The following is a 16,825-nucleotide window of genomic DNA, read 5'->3' as shown; positions in this document are numbered from 1 at the left end:
TCACCTCTCTCGTGTGCTGTCATGGGCCTCCGAAAAATGCCGCTACCAGTAAGTAGCTTAATGCTTTCATACCACTAAGGATGACAACAAAGTAGCCCCATCTATGGAAGACAAGGAATTTGTCAGGATAATGGACAATGAGTTCCTTAAGGACGAAACCAATCACTGGGTTTTCCCCTTACCCTTCCGAGCTACCAGGGTAAGGCTCCCAAACAATCGTGAACAAGCCTTGTCCAGATTTAACTCTCTCCAGCGCACGCTAAGCAATAAACCGGAGATGAAAGAACACATTGTCACCTTTATGGGCAAAATATTCCATAACAACCATGCGGAGCCAGCGTCTCCCTTAAAGGAAAACGAGGAGTGCTGGTACCTACCCTCATTTGGAGTATATCACCCGAAGAAACCTAAACAAATTAGAGTTGTCTTTGATTCAAGCGCCAAACATCAAGGCATATCTCTCAATGATGTCCTCCTCACAGGTCCTAATCTGACAAACAACCTAGTAGGAGTGTTGATGAGGTTCAGGAAAGAGCCCATTGCCATCACCGCCGACATTGAACAGATGTTCCACTGTTTCATAGTCCGAGAGGACCACAGGAATTTCCTCAGGTTCCTGTGGTACAAGGACAATGACCCCAGCAAAGAGATGGTGGAGTATCGCATGCGGGTGCACGTATTCGGGAACAGCCCTTCACCCGCTGTGGCAACATATGGCCTGCGGAGAACCGCACAAGAAGGAGAGTCCGAGTATGGAACAGACGCCAGAGACTTTGTAGAGAAAGACTTCTACGTAGATGATGGACTAAAATCTCTACCTACAGAAGAAGCTGCAATCGACCTACTCAAAAGGACCCAACATATGCTGTACCGAGCTAAGCTTAGACTGCACAAAATTGCTTCAAACAGCCCGGCTGTCATGAGAGCCTTTGAGTCAAGCGACCACGCACCTGGATTCAAGGACATAGACCTGGGACCAGACCGTCCGCCTGTGCAGAGAAGCTTAGGCCTGAGGTGGAACCTGTCAGCCGACACCTTCGGATTCCAAATCAACTGTGCAGACAAACCATTCACTAAACGTGGTGTCCTGTCAGTGGTAAATAGCCTGTATGACCCACTGGGATTCGTAGCACCAATTACCATACAAGGTAAATCCCTTCTGAGACAGCTGTCCGAAACTGTCAAGGACTGGGATACCCCTCTACCTCCTGATAAGGAACCAAAATGAGAAACCTGGAAGCAGTCTTTGTGTGCCTTGGATAAAATCCATATACCGAGATGCTACGCTGGAATCTCACTTGCTGCTAGCACCAGGACGGAACTCCATGTGTTCTCGGATGCATCCACGGAGGCCATTGCAGCTGTTGTCTACCTGAAGGTAACGGGATCTGACAATCAAGATCATGTTGGGTTCGTTTTCGGCAAAGCTAAGTTGGCTCCCAAGCCTGACCACACTATTCCCAGGCTGGAACTCTGTGGGGCTGTGCTTGCAGTAGAACTCGCAGACTTTATTCAGCATGAGCTGGACACTCACATAGATGACGTACAATACTACAGTGACAGTAAAGTTGTCTTAGGTTACATCTACAACCAAACAAGGCGCTTCTACGTGTACGTCAGTAACCGCATTGAGAGAATAAGAAGGTCTTCCAAACCTGAACAGTGGCACTATATCCCATCTGAACTTAATCCAGCCGACCATGCCACTAGACCTATGTCTATAAATTCCTTTGCTAACTCTTCTTGGCTTTCAGGTCCAAAGTTTCTGCTGGAACAGAAGGGAAGTGAATGTGTTCAGGAATTCTTCAGCATCCAGGATCCGGACGATGATCCAGAAGTCCGCTCCGAGGTCAGTGCTCTGGCCACGAATGCAAAACCAACCTCCACCCTCGGTTGTCAGCGCTTCGAACGCTTCTCCAATTGGATGAAACTCATTAAGACTATTGCAAGGTTAGTCCACATTGCGAGATCTTATCACAAGCCACATGGAGACAAAGACTGTCATGGTTGGCACGTCTGCCAAAAAATACTCACTATCGAGGACATTCTGGTAGGATAAACTATGAACAGAACACTGCACTACTATTTGTCCATTGGATTACAGTGGGTCAGAGATAGTTTGGCCTAGTGCGGCTTCTCTGATCCGAAGATGGGTTTTCCATTGGATTATCTCAGGAACTGACTTAATGTCTTGTTTAAAGTTATTATTGCATTACATGCATGTTTGGTTTCATTTTCTAGGTTGTTGGACTTTTTAAGGACATTGATATAGTGAAATCCCTTTCGGAATTTCAGACGGGGAGTGTGCTGTTCCATGTATATTCCTCAGTTTCCATGTATGTTGTTATATTTTACTCTGCTGCCACCCAATGGCCTTTTTCTGTATGGCAGCTTGTTTTTCATGTATTTCTTGTGGGCATGTCTTACATCCGGTTCAGGGGTCAAATCTTCTCTTCCTCTGGCAGCCATTTCCAGTTTACTTTCTGTTGTGAGAGGACGTGCTTTTGAACTGGGCTTAGGAAGGCATCAGTCTTTCGACCACACTCTCTCATGCTGCTCACACTTGCAGACACACTTGGTGCTACATCTTACTGTACCCTGTCTACCCTGCATTTCTGGAGAAGTTCTGTATTACCAGTTATATGCTGTATGTCCAGATCTACAAAATAAACAAGTCTGGATTACACAATCCGTGGAGTGCATCATCTCTTCAGACGCTGAGCAGCATTGGTCCTGTCTGCCTCACATCGAAGAAATACGGAGGTACGTTTCTCTCTCACAACACTTATTAATCAACCACACCTCCATTCGCCTCATGTGGGGACAGAACAGAGAATATGTCGTCCAGTTCTGGTATGACACTATTAGCAGACGTTGAAGAGATGAATGAAATGACAGGGTATCTAGAATATTCATCAATTGTTACTAGAATGTATTGGCCATTTGGTAATGGTCCATATATGTCGACTGCCACTTCCTCCCATACAGCAGTGGGTAACGGAGACATTTGTAATGGCTCTAGAGTTGATCATGGAGTAATTAATTGACAAGTGGAGCAATTTCCAATCTTCTCTTCCACCAATTTATCCATATTTGGGAACCACACTTTTTCTCTGAGTAACTTTTTTGTGCCAACAATTCCTAGATGACCTTCGTGTGCTATCTGTATGACTAGGTTGCGCAAGGCCTTAGGTACAACCAGTTTGGTACCATGAAGGATGAGTTGATCTTCAGTGACTGATAATTCCTCACATACATTTGAAAATAGTTTTAACTCTTTCAGATCAATCCCATCTTCAGGAAATTTTTTCTTTTGAATTTCATGCCACCTTCTATTTTGGATAATTTGTATTAAGGCACAGAGTGTCTTGTCACTTGTTGTCGTATTCACAAACTGATCAACAGAAAGTGCTTTTGGCATGGCGTGAGCTGCAACAAAGTGGATGTATTCTTCAATGGAGGAATGCACAGGTAAATCATCATTCGTGGGATGTCTTGAGAGATAATCAGCCGGATTGCTGTATTTTCCAGGTTTGTGAACAATTTTGTAATTATAGTCCTGTAGACGTAGACCCCATCGTTCAATCCGTGCTGGCATTTTTGCTCGGGGATTTCCAAAAATTGTAAGGAGAGCTTGATGATCTGTGACAATAGTGAAGGGAGCGCCATAGAGAAATAAGTGAAAGTGTTCACATCCCCAGACGACTGCCAAGCTTTCTTTTTCAGGTTGTGAATACTTTCTTTCAGTGCTTGTTAAGCTTTTACTTGCATAAGAAATGATGTGGGGACTTTTATTGTCATCCTTGTATTGTGCTAAAATTGCACCCAGTCCCACGGGACTAGCATCCACAATCAGTTCGGTTCGAAGAGCTGGATCAAAATAGGCCATGGTGGTTGTTGAGCAGAGTTCGTTTTTGATTGTTTCAAAAGAGGCCTGACAGTCTTGGGACCATTGAAAAACGCAATTTTGTTTCGTAAGTTCCCTTAATGGAGTGCTGATTGTCGAAAAATTTGGAATATATCTAGCACAGTAACTTGCCATTCAAAGAAAAGAGTGCACTTCACTGGCATCCTGTGAAATTGAAGCTGCTCTGATGGATTCCACTTTCTTGGGATCAGGTCGTACTCCTTCCGCCGAGAAAATGTGACCATAGAACTCCAATGAATTTTTATCAAATTCGCATTTTTCTTTGTTTAAAGTGAGTCCAGCAGAGAGCAGACATTCAAAGATAGCATAAGAGCATGATTATGTCCAGCTTGAGTTTTCCCAAAAACCAGTATGTCATAGTAACATAACATAGTAACATAGTTAGTAAGGCCGAAAAAAGACATTTGTCCATCCAGTTCAGCCTATATTCCATCATAATAAATCCCCAGATCTACGTCCTTCTACAAAACCTAATTGTATGATACAATATTGTTCTGCTCCAGGAAGACATCCAGGCCTCTCTTGAACCCCTCGACTGAGTTCGCCATCACCACCTCCTCAGGCAAGCAAATCCAGATTCTCACTGCCCTAACAGTAAAGAATCCTCTTCTATGTTGGTGGAAAAACCTTCTCTCCTCCAGACGCAAAGAATGCCCCCTTGTGCCCGTCACCTTCCTTGGTATAAACAGATCCTCAGCGAGATATTTGTATTGTCCCCTTATATACTTATACATGGTTATTAGATCGCCCCTCAGTCGTCTTTTTTCTAGACTAAATAATCCTAATTTCGCTAATCTATCTGGGTATTGTAGTTCTCCCATCCCCTTTATTAATTTTGTTGCCCTCCTTTGTACTCTCTCTAGTTCCATTATATCCTTCCTGAGCACCGGTGCCCAAAACTGGACACAGTACTCCATGTGCGGTCTAACTAGGGATTTGTACAGAGGCAGTATAATGCTCTCATCATGTGTATCCAGACCTCTTTTAATGCACCCCATGATCCTGTTTGCCTTGGCAGCTGCTGCCTGGCACTGGCTGCTCCAGGTAAGTTTATCATTAACTAGGATCCCCAAGTCCTTCTCCCTGTCAGATTTACCCAGTGGTTTCCCATTCAGTGTGTAATGGTGACATTGATTCCTTCTTCCCATGTGTATAACCTTACATTTATCATTGTTAAACCTCATCTGCCACCTTTCAGCCCAAGTTTCCAACTTATCCAGATCCATCTGTAGCAGAATACTATCTTCTCTTGTATTAACTGCTTTACATAGTTTTGTATCATCTGCAAATATCGATATTTTACTGTGTAAACCTTCTACCAGATCATTAATGAATATGTTGAAGAGAACAGGTCCCAATACCGACCCCTGCGGTACCCCACTGGTCACAGCGACCCAGTTAGAGACTATACCATTTATAACCACCCTCTGCTTTCTATCACTAAGCCAGTTACTAACCCATTTAACATAGTAACATAGTAACATAGTTAGTAAGGCCGAAAAAAGACATTTGTCCATCCAGTTCAGCCTATATTCCATCATAATAAATACCCAGATCTACGTCCTTCTACAGAACCTAATAATTGTATGATACAATATTGTTCTGCTCCAGGAAGACATCCAGGCCTCTCTTGAACCCCTCGACTGAGTTCGCCATCACCACCTCCTCAGGCAAGCAATTCCAGATTCTCACTGCCCTAACAGTAAAGAATCCTCTTCTATGTTGGTGGAAAAACCTTCTCTCCTCCAGACGCAAAGAATGCCCCCTTGTGCCCGTCACCTTCCTTGGTATAAACAGATCCTCAGCGAGATATTTGTATTGTCCCCTTATATACTTATACATGGTTATTAGATCGCCCCTCAGTCGTCTTTTTTCTAGACTAAATAATCCTAATTTCGCTAATCTATCTGGGTATTGTAGTTCTCCCATCCCCTTTATTAATTTTGTTGCCCTCCTTTGTACTCTCTCTAGTTCCATTATATCCTTCCTGAGCACCGGTGCCCAAAACTGGACACAGTACTCCATGTGCGGTCTAACTAGGGATTTGTACAGAGGCAGTATAATGCTCTCATCATGTGTATCCAGACCTCTTTTAATGCACCCCATGATCCTGTTTGCCTTGGCAGCTGCTGCCTGGCACTGGCTGCTCCAGGTAAGTTTATCATTAACTAGGATCCCCAAGTCCTTCTCCCTGTCAGATTTACCCAGTGGTTTCCCGTTCAGTGTGTAATGGTGATATTGATTCCCTCTTCCCATGTGTATAACCTTACATTTATCATTGTTAAACCTCATCTGCCACCTTTCAGCCCAAGTTTCCAACTTATCCAGATCCATCTGTAGCAGAATACTATCTTCTCTTGTATCTCTATGTGTATTTACACACATTTTCCCCCAGACCAAGCATTCTCATTTTGTGTACCAACCTCTTGTGCGGCACGGTATCAAACGCTTTGGAAAAATCGAGATATACCACGTCCAATGACTCACCGTGGTCCAGCCTATAGCTTACCTCTTCATAAAAACTGATTAGATTGGTTTGACAGGAGCGATTTCTCATAAACCCATGCTGATATGGAGTTAAACAGTTATTCTCATTGAGATAATCCAGAATAACATCCCTCAGAAACCCTTCAAATATTTTACCAACAATAGAGGTTAGACTTACTGGCCTATAATTTCCAGGTTCACTTTTGGAGCCCCTTTTGAATATTGGCACCACATTTGCTATGCGCCAATCCTGCGGAACAGACCCTGTCGCTATAGAGTCCCTAAAAATAAGAAATAATGGTTTATCTATTACATTACTTAGTTCTCTTACTACTCGTGGGTGTATGCCATCCGGACCCGGAGATTTATCTATTTTAATCTTATTTAGCCGGTTTCGCACCTCTTCTTGGGTTAGATTGGTGACCCTTAATATAGGGTTTTCATTGTTTCTTGGGATTTCACCTAGCATTTCATTTTCCACCGTGAATACCGTGGAGAAGAAGGTGTTTAATATGTTAGCTTTTTCCTCGTCATCACTGTAATTAAAGGCATTTGGAATATGTTGAATGACGCTCCTTATCAGGGCCGTATTTGCCACTAGGCACTCGAGGGCACGTGCCTAGGGCGGTGACGATGCGGGGGGGCGGCACCAGAGCAAAGGTTTTTTTTTTTTAAAATTTTTTTTTTTTTTTTATAGTCCGGGTCCCGCCCACCGAAAAGCAACCCTCCCTCCCTCCGACCAGACCTCCCTCCCTCCGACCAGACCTCCCTCCGACCAGACCTCCCTCCATCCCACTATCCCTCCGTCCCTCCCTCCAACCAGCCCTCCCTCCTACCTACATCTTCTGGCTGCTGCGGGGCTCTCGGATCCTGCATTGTCACGTGAACGGCACAGGTTGCTGGAAGAGGAACACGTCACACTGCAGGCCCCGCCCCCTCCTCGCTGTGGCGCCAAGTTCAGTTCCTGCCTAAGTGACGGAGTAGCTGCGGGGGAGCATGGTGCGGATTGTTGGGTCCAGGTCAGTTGTACAGTGCTTGGTGAGGAACTACTAGTCCCAGCATGTCCGGCAGCTTCAGCGCTAGCAGGAGAGGCTGGGCTCACTCTGTGCAGACTACACAAGATTATGCTGAGAGGGGCCCTGTCCCTCACCTCTTAGTGTTGATGCTGCGGTCTGCTGGGAGGGAAGGAGCATCTGATCACATCACTGATTCCCTCTGCTGCTGCCTGTGCTGTGCCATGAGGATAAGAACAGAGGGGGAGGTGCTGAGAGGGACATTAACCATGTCCTGATCACTATAAGGGGCCTCTGCAATGTGTGTCTGCCCCTCTAAACGTTCCAGCATCACAGCATGTCTTGTTTTTCTGATTCTGGAGCTGCTTTAGAACCATAAGCATTCCAGCATTCCCAGTCTTTGTCTAAGGGGGACTTGTCCCTTCGCGCTCTGCCTTTTTATTCTGTAGCTGCAGGATAACTACAAGTTACAACCTGTCCTGTCATTCTAATTATGGAGATGTTGTAGGACTGCAAATCCCAGCATGCCCTGTGGTTGATTCACTAGGGACTTTTCTGGCGGTGTCTTTTTCTTTTAACCCCTAAACAACTGTAGGATTAGTAATGGATAGGTGTCTTATTGACGCCTCTCCATTACTAAAGCCACTTTCACACATCCGTTTTTCTGTTTCAGGCACAATCTGGCGAGCTTTGAAAAAAACGGATCCGTTTTTTTCTCAGAGTTGCATTAGCGCCAGGTGTCTGTATGTGTGTCACTGACGTGTGTGTATATATATATATATAATTTACTAGATGGTGGCCCGATTCTAACGCATCGGGTATTCTAGAATATGCATATCCACGTAGTATATTGCACATCCCACGTAGTATATTGCCCAGCCACGTAGTATATTGCCCAGCCACGTAGTATATTGCCCAGTCACGTAGTATATTGCCCAGTCACGTAGTATATTGCCCAGACACGTAGTATATTGCCCAGTCACGTAGTATATTGCCCAGTCACGTAGTATATTGCCCAGACACGTAGTATATTGCCCAGTCACGTAGTATATTGCCCAGACACGTAGTATATTGCCCAGTCACGTAGTATATTGCCCAGTCACGTAGTATATTGCCCAGTCACGTAGTATATTGCCCAGACACGTAGTATATTGCCCAGTCACGTAGTATATTGCCCAGACACGTAGTATATTGCCCAGTCACGTAGTATATTGCCCAGTCACGTAGTATATTGCCCAGTCACGTAGTATATTGCCCAGTCACGTAGTATATTGCCCAGTCACGTAGTATATTGCCCAGTCACGTAGTATATTGCCCAGTCACGTAGTATATTGCCCAGACACGTAGTATATTGCCCAGTCACGTAGTATATTGCCCAGACACGTAGTATATTGCCCAGTCACGTAGTATATTGCCCAGTCACGTAGTATATTGCCCAGTCACGTAGTATATTGCCCAGTCACGTAGTATATTGCCCAGTCACGTAGTATATTGCCCAGTCACGTAGTATATTGCCCAGACACGTAGTATATTGTCCAGTCACGTAGTATATTGTCCAGTCACGTAGTATATTGGCCAGACACGTAGTATATTGGCCAGACACGTAGTATATTGGCCAGACACGTAGTATATTGCCCAGCCACGTAGTATATTGCCAAGTCACGTAGTATATTGCCATGTCACGTAGTATATTGCCATGTCACGTAGTATATTGCCATGTCACGTAGTATATTGTCCAGCCACGTAGTATATTGGCCAGACACGTAGTATATTGGCCAGACACGTAGTATATTGCCCAGCCCACGTAGTATATTGCCCAGTCACGTAGTATATTGCCCAGTCACGTAGTATATTGCCAAGTCACGTAGTATATTGCCATGTCACGTAGTATATTGCCCAGACACGTAGTATATTGCCCAGTCACGTAGTATATTGCCCAGTCACGTAGTATATTGCCCAGTCACGTAGTATATTGCCCAGTCACGTAGTATATTGCCCAGACACGTAGTATATTGCCCAGTCACGTAGTATATTGCCCAGTCACGTAGTATATTGCCCAGTCACGTAGTATATTGCCCAGTCACGTAGTATATTGCCCAGACACGTAGTATATTGCCCAGCCACGTAGTATATTGCCCAGCCACGTATGTCACAGGTTAAAAAATAAACATACTCCCCTTCGGATCCGAGGGCCCATTGTAGTTGTAACATACTCCCCTTCGGATCTGACGCAGGCGATGAGCGCGCGGCTGCCGCCATCTTCCGTTCCCAGGATTCATTGCGAAATTACCCAGATAACTTAGCAGTCTCGCGAGGCCGCTAAGTCTTCTGAGTAATTTCGTAATGCATCGCTGGGAACGGAAGATGGCCGCCGTCGCGAGTGGCTCTGCGGACAACGGAGGGTGAGTATAGCAGGTTTTTTGTTTTTTTTATTATTTTTAACATTAGATTTTTTACTATTGATGCCGCATAGGCAGCATCAATAGTAAAAAGGTGAGGACACACAGGGTTAATAGCGGCAATAACGGAGTGCGTTACCCGCGGCATAAGGCGGTCCGTTACTGCCGGCATTAACCCTGTGTTAGCGGTGACTGGAGGGGAGTATGCGGGTGCCGGGCAGTGACTGCAGGAAGTAAGGAGCGGCCATTTTCTTCCGGACTGTGCCCGTCGCTGATTGGTCGTGGCTTTTTTCCGCGACCAATCAGCGACTTGGATTTCCTTGACAGACAGAGGCTGTGACCAATGAATATCCGTGACAGAAGGACAGACGGAAGTGACCCTTAGACAATTATATAGTGTGTATATATATATATATATATATATATATATATATATATATATATATATATATATATATATATATATATATATACACTATGTATATATACCTATTTTATCTTTTCTATTCTAACCTGTCAGTGTGATTTTACTGTACACCGCACATAATTTGCCGGCTTTTCAAAGGATGCCGGTGCACAAAAATCAGACAGCACTCGCATGGTGCGAGTGCTGTGCGATTTTTATTTTTTTTTCTTCTCGCACCCATTGACTTGCATTGGCGAGTCTCGGCTGATATACGGGTGAAATCACTCGCGCGTATAATACGGCCGAGAAAAACAAACGATGATGGGAGTTGCCCCATAGATTAATACTGGTCCCAGTGTTATGCGTTTATTTTTTTTCTCGCATAGCACTTGTCCGTATTCCTCGCTAATGTAACTCCAGCCTTATTCATACTCACCAATGGGGGAGGCCGCACTAATAGTGCCTAGGGCAGCAGAAACTCTAAATACGGCCCTGCTCCTTATCGTATCTTGAAAAATTTCTGCTGCTGAGCAGACCCCAAACGTCAATCTTTTATATCGTCTGAGACCCACATGGGTGGAAAATGTTGTTAAGTATCTGGATTCTGGACTCAATTCTAATTGATGATAGCCCTTATTGAGGTCCAGCTTTGAAAAAACAGTTGCTCCATTTAATAAATGAATAATGTCATCAATTGTGGGTGAGATGTGTCTTTCCCTTTGAATAGCAGTGTTGGGCAGGCGCATGTCAACACACAGTCTTACCTGCTCTGGAGTCTTTGGTTTTGGAACTACCACAAGTGGAGAGACCCACGGAGTGGGACCAGAAACTGTTTCAATGACATCATCATCCATGAGTAATTGGAGTTCCTTTTCTACCTTGTTTCTCAGGTGAAATGGAATACGCCTGTGAGCCTGGGCTACTGCTTGCCTGAGGAGGTGGTGATGGCGAACTCAGTCGAGGGGTTCAAGAGAGGCCTGGATGTCTTCCTGGAGCAGAACAATATTGTATCATACAATTATTAGGTTCTGTAGAAGGACGTAGATCTGGGGATTTATTATGATGGAATATAGGCTGAACTGGATGGACAAATGTCTTTTTTCGGCCTTACTAACTATGTTACTATGTTACTATGTTACTGGACGGACACTGTCATCCACATGAAGATGCACTTGAGAGTCCTTTAATTTTCCTAATCCACTAAATAGGGAGGGAAAACTGTTCACCATGGCTTGTACATCCAGGTCCGCAGGGTCGGTTATGGTATGAACAATCTGGATGAGTCCTGGCTTCAAGGCAGTGTGATAGCTGAGAAGACAGCCTCCCGATCCTTGTAATGTGTGAAAAGTGGTTTTCTGCCTATTTTCTTTCTAGCTAAGTTCAGCATCAAATTGTCCCATTGTAACTAGAGGTGTTTTAGATCCATATGGAAAGATTTTAGTATGCACTTGCTGTAAGACTGGCTTTGTTTTCAACTGTTCATAAGTATTGCTGTCTATGATATCCACCGAAGCTCCTGTATCTATTGTAAAGGTGATATCCGTGTTGCAGATGGTGAGTGTAATACATGGAGATTGCACTGAGCCAGTGACAGAAGTTGTAAACACATAGTTCTCAGCCACAGACATTTCTTCTATATCCTGATTTACCATTTTTATATTTGCAGGCTTTGTAATTGGCAGAGGAGACTTGTTGGGCGCTGATTTGCAGACAACTGCAAAATGGTTCCCTTTTCCACATTTACTGCAAGTTTGTCCTATAGCTGGACATTTGTTCATGTGGTGAGGGAAATCTTGTCCACATCTATAACATTTCTTCTGTTGCGGGGCCTGCTTGCCTTGTGCACTGTTATGTTTGAGATTATGCACATGTAAATTATCCCCACTCTCCATTGCACTTGCCTGATGATCTGCTATCTCTATAGCACGGGCCATCTTGAGTAAATCATGCAGAGAGAGATCCTGCTGCAGAGCTTTACGCCTTATGGTATTAGACGAGCAGGTGACAATTACTTGAGTTAGGATTTCATCATCTACGTCAGTAAATGCACACCCATGTGCTAGTTCTTTTAGCCGGGTGACATAGGTGTCTATGGATTCTTCTGGAAGCTGCTTAGCAATCCTGAACTTGTATCTTTCAAATCTGATGTTTTGTTTAGGGTTGAAGTAGTCAGTGAGAGCTTTGGAGCATTTGCTGTACGTGTCTGTCTCCGCTGCTGGTAATGTGCTGTATATGTCGTAGACTCCTGTGCCCGCACAATGCAGGAACACGGCTTTTTTTCTGTTCTGCTCTTTTATATCTATTGCTTCCAGGAAATTCTCAAATCGATTTAACCATTTTCTCCAGTTATGAGAGAGATTAGTGACATCAGTCATATCAAACTGTGGGAACATGTGCAAGTATTCAGCCATGTTGGAGTCTCTCAGTGGCGCTGGCGTGTGAAGCAGTAAAGTAGGGGTCAGTACTCACAGTAGCAGGTGATTCAATCCCATCCTCGTCGCCAGTTGTAATGTCCACACGGTGTAAGGAATTTAAGAGAGAGTAAGCTTTAACCCCTTAAGCCCCGAGGGTGGTTTGCACGTTAATGACCGGGCCAATTTTTACAATTCTGACCACTGTCCCTTTATGAGGTTATAACTCTGGAACGCTTCAACGGATCTTGGCGATTCTGACATTGTTTTCTCGTGACATATTGTACTTCATTTTAGTAGTAACATTTATTCGATATAACTTGCGTTTATTTGTGAAAAAAACGGAAATTTGGCGAAAATTTTGAAAATTTCGCAATTTTCCAACTTTAAATTTTTATGCCCTTAAATCACAGAGATATGTCACGCAAAATACTTAATAAGTAACATTTCCCACATGTCTCCTTTACATCAGCACAATTTTGGAACCAAAATTTTTTTTTGTTAGGGAGTTATAAGGGTTCAAAGTTGACCAGCAATTTCTCATTTTTACAACACCATTTTTTTTTAGGGACCACATCTCATTTGATGTCATTTTGAGGGGTCTATATGATAGAAAATACCCAAGTGTGACACCATTCTAAAAACTGCACCCCTCAAGGTGCTCAAAACCACATTCAAGAAGTTTATTAACCCTTCAGGGGTTTCACAGGAATTTTTGGAATGTTTAAATAAAAATGAATATTTAACTTTTTTTCACACAAAATTTATTTCAGCTCCAATTTGTTTTATTTTACCAAGGGTAACAGGATAAAATGGATGCCAAACATTGTTGTACAATCTGTACTGAGTACGCTGATACCCCATATGTGGGGGTAAACCACTGTTTGGGCGCATGGCAGAGCTCGGAAGGGAAGGAGCGCCATTTTACTTTTCAATGCAAAATTGACTGGAATTGAGATGGGATGCCATGTTGCGTTTGGAGAGCCCCTGATGTGCCTAAACATTGAAATCCCCACAAGTGACACCATTTTGGAAAGTAGACCCCTTAAGGAACTTATCTAGAGGTGTGGTGAGCACTTTGACCCAACAAGTGCTTCACAGAAGTTTATAATGCAGAGCCGTAAAAATAAAAAATCATATTTTTTCACAAAAATAATCTTTTCGCCACCAATTTTTTATTTTCCCAAGGGTAAGAGAAGAAATTAGACCACAAAAGTTGTTGTGCAATTTGTCCTGAGTGCGACGATACCCCATATGTGGGGGTAAACCACTGTTTGGGCGCATGGCAGAGCTCGGAAGGAAAGGAGCGCCATTTGACTTTTCAATGCAAAATTGACTGGAATTGAGATGGGACGCCATGTTGCGTTTGGAGAGCCCCTGATGTGCCTAAACATTGGAACCCCTCACAAGTGACACCATTTTGAAAAGTAGACCCCTTAAGGAACTTATCTAGATGTGTGGTGAGCACTTTGACCCAACAAGTGCTTCACAGAAGTTTATAATGCAGAGCCGTAAAAATAAAAAATCTTATTTTTTCACAAAAATGATCTTTTCGCCCCCAATTTTTTATTTTCCCAAGGGTAAGAGAAGAAATTAGACCACAAAAGTTGTTGTGCAATTTGTCCTGAGTGCGACGATACCCCATATGTGGGGGTAAACCACTTTTTGGGTGCATAGCAGAGCTCGGAAGGGAAGGAGCGCCATTTGACTTTTCAATGCAAAATTGACTGGAATTAAGATGGGACGCCATGTTGGTTTGGAGAGCCCCTGATGTGCCTAAACATTAAAAACCCCCACAAGTGACACCATTTTGGAAACTAGACCCTCTAAGGAACTTATCTAGATGTGTTTTGAGAGCTTTGAACCCCCAAGTGTTTCACTACAGTTTATAACGCAGAGCCGTTAAAATAAATTTATTTTTTTTTCGCAAAAATTTTTTAGCCCCCAGTTTTGTATTTTCACAAGGGTAACATAATAAATTGGACCCCAAAAGTTGTTGTCCAATTTGTCCTGAGTACGCTGATACCCCATATGTGGGGGGGAACCACTGTTTGGGCGCATGGCAGAGCTCGGAAGGGAAGGAGCGCCATTTGGAATGCAGACTTAGATGGATTGGTCTGCAGGAGTCACGTTGCATTTGCAGAGCCCCTGATGTACCCAAACAGTACAAACCCCCCACAAGTGACCCCATATTAGAAACTAGACCTCCCATGGAACTTATCTAGATGTGTTGTGAGAACTTTGAACCCCTAAGTGTTTCACTACAGTTTATAACGCAGACCCGTGAAAATAAAAATTCTTTTTTTTTTCACAAAAATGATTTTTTAGCCCCCAGCTTTGTATTTTTACAAGGGTAACAGAATAAATTGGACCCCAAAAGTTGTTGTTCAATTTGTCCTGAGTACGCTGATACCCCATATGTGGGGGGGAACCACTGTTTGGGCTCATGGCAGAGCTCGGAAGGGAAGGAGCGCCATTTGGAATGCAGACTTAGATGAATTGGTCTGCAGGCGTCACGTTGCATTTGCAGAGCCCCTGATGTACCCAAACAGTAGAAACCACCCACAAGTGACCCCATATTGGAAACTAGACCTCCCATGGAACTTATCTAGATGTGTTGTGAAAACTTTGAACCCCCAAGTGTTTCACTACAGTTTACAACGCAGAGCCGTGAAAATAAAAATCCTTTTTTTTCCCACAAAAATGATTTTTAGCCCCCCAAATTTTTATTTTCCCAAGGATAACAAGAGAACTTGGACCCAAAAAGTTGTTGTCCAATTTGTCTCGAGTACGCTGATACCCCATATGTTGGGGTAAACCCCTGTTTGGGCGCACGGGAGAGCTCGGAAGTGAAGGAGCACTGTTTTACTTTTTCAATGCAGAATTGGCTGGAATTGAGATCGGACGCCATGTCGCGTTTGGAGAGCCCCTGATGTGTCTAAACAGTGGAAACCCCCCAATTATAAATGAAACCCTAATCCAAACGCACCACTAACCCTAATCCCAACTGTAACCCTAACCACACACCTAACCCAGACACACCCCTAATTCTAATCCCAACCCTAATCCCAACCGTAAATGTAATCCAAACCCTAACCCTAGCCCCAACCCTAGCCCTAACCCTAACCCTAACCCTAACCGGAAAATGGAAATAAATACATTTTTTTTAATTTTATTATTTTTCCCTAAGGCTAGGTTCACATTGCGTTAGGGAAATCCGTTTAGCACTAGCGGATTGCGCTAACACAATGTCTTTTTAGGTGTCGTGTTTAGTGGTCGCGTTAACGTCCCCGCTCTGGAAGATCGGGGATCGGACCTCGGGCGCGCCGCGGACGCTGCAAGCAGCGTCTGAGGCGCGCCACAAAAGAATGGCACCTTGCTAGCGCGAGCCGAAAATGGCACGCTCTAGCGATGCGCTACACCTGAAAATCACATTGCTGTCAATGGTTGTGCTAACGGACCCGTTGCACGGCGTTAATTGTGACATTTTCGCCGTGCAACGCTGTCCGTTAGCGTTAACCCATTAACGCAATGTGAACCTAGCCTAACTAAGGGGGTGATGAAGGGGGGTTTGATTTACTTTTATAGCGAGTTTTTTAGCGGATTTTTATGATTGGCAGCCGTCACACACTAAAAGACGCTTTTTATAGCAAAAAAGTTTTTGCGTCTCCACATTTTGAGACCTATAATTTTTCCATATTTTGGTCCACAGAGTCATGTGAGGTCTTGTTTTTTGCGGGACGAGTTGACGTTTTTATCGGTTACATTTTCGGACACGTGACAGTTTTTGATCGCTTTTTATTCCGATTTTTTTGTGAGGCAGAATGACCAAAAACCAGCTATTCATGAATTTCTTTTGGGGGAGGCGTTTATACCGTTCCGCGTTTGGTAAAATTGATGAAGCAGTTTTATTCTTCGGGTCAGTACGATTACAGCGACACCTCATTTATATCATTTTTTTTATGTTTTGGCGCTTTTATACGATAAAAGCTATTTTATAGAAAAAATAATTATTTTGGCATCGCTTTATTCAGAGGACTATAACTTTTTTATTTTTTTGGTTATGATGCTATATGGCGGCTCGTTTTTTGCAGGACAAGATGACGTTTTCAGAGGTAACATGGTTATTTATATCCGTCTTTTTGATCGCGTGTTATTCCACTCTTTGTTCAGCGTTATGA

Source organism: Ranitomeya imitator, chromosome 2 (genome assembly GCF_032444005.1).
Source record: "Ranitomeya imitator isolate aRanImi1 chromosome 2, aRanImi1.pri, whole genome shotgun sequence".
NCBI lineage: Eukaryota > Metazoa > Chordata > Amphibia > Anura > Dendrobatidae > Ranitomeya > Ranitomeya imitator.
The sequence above is the reverse complement of the archived record's forward strand: the minus strand, read 5'-3'. Positions refer to the sequence as shown.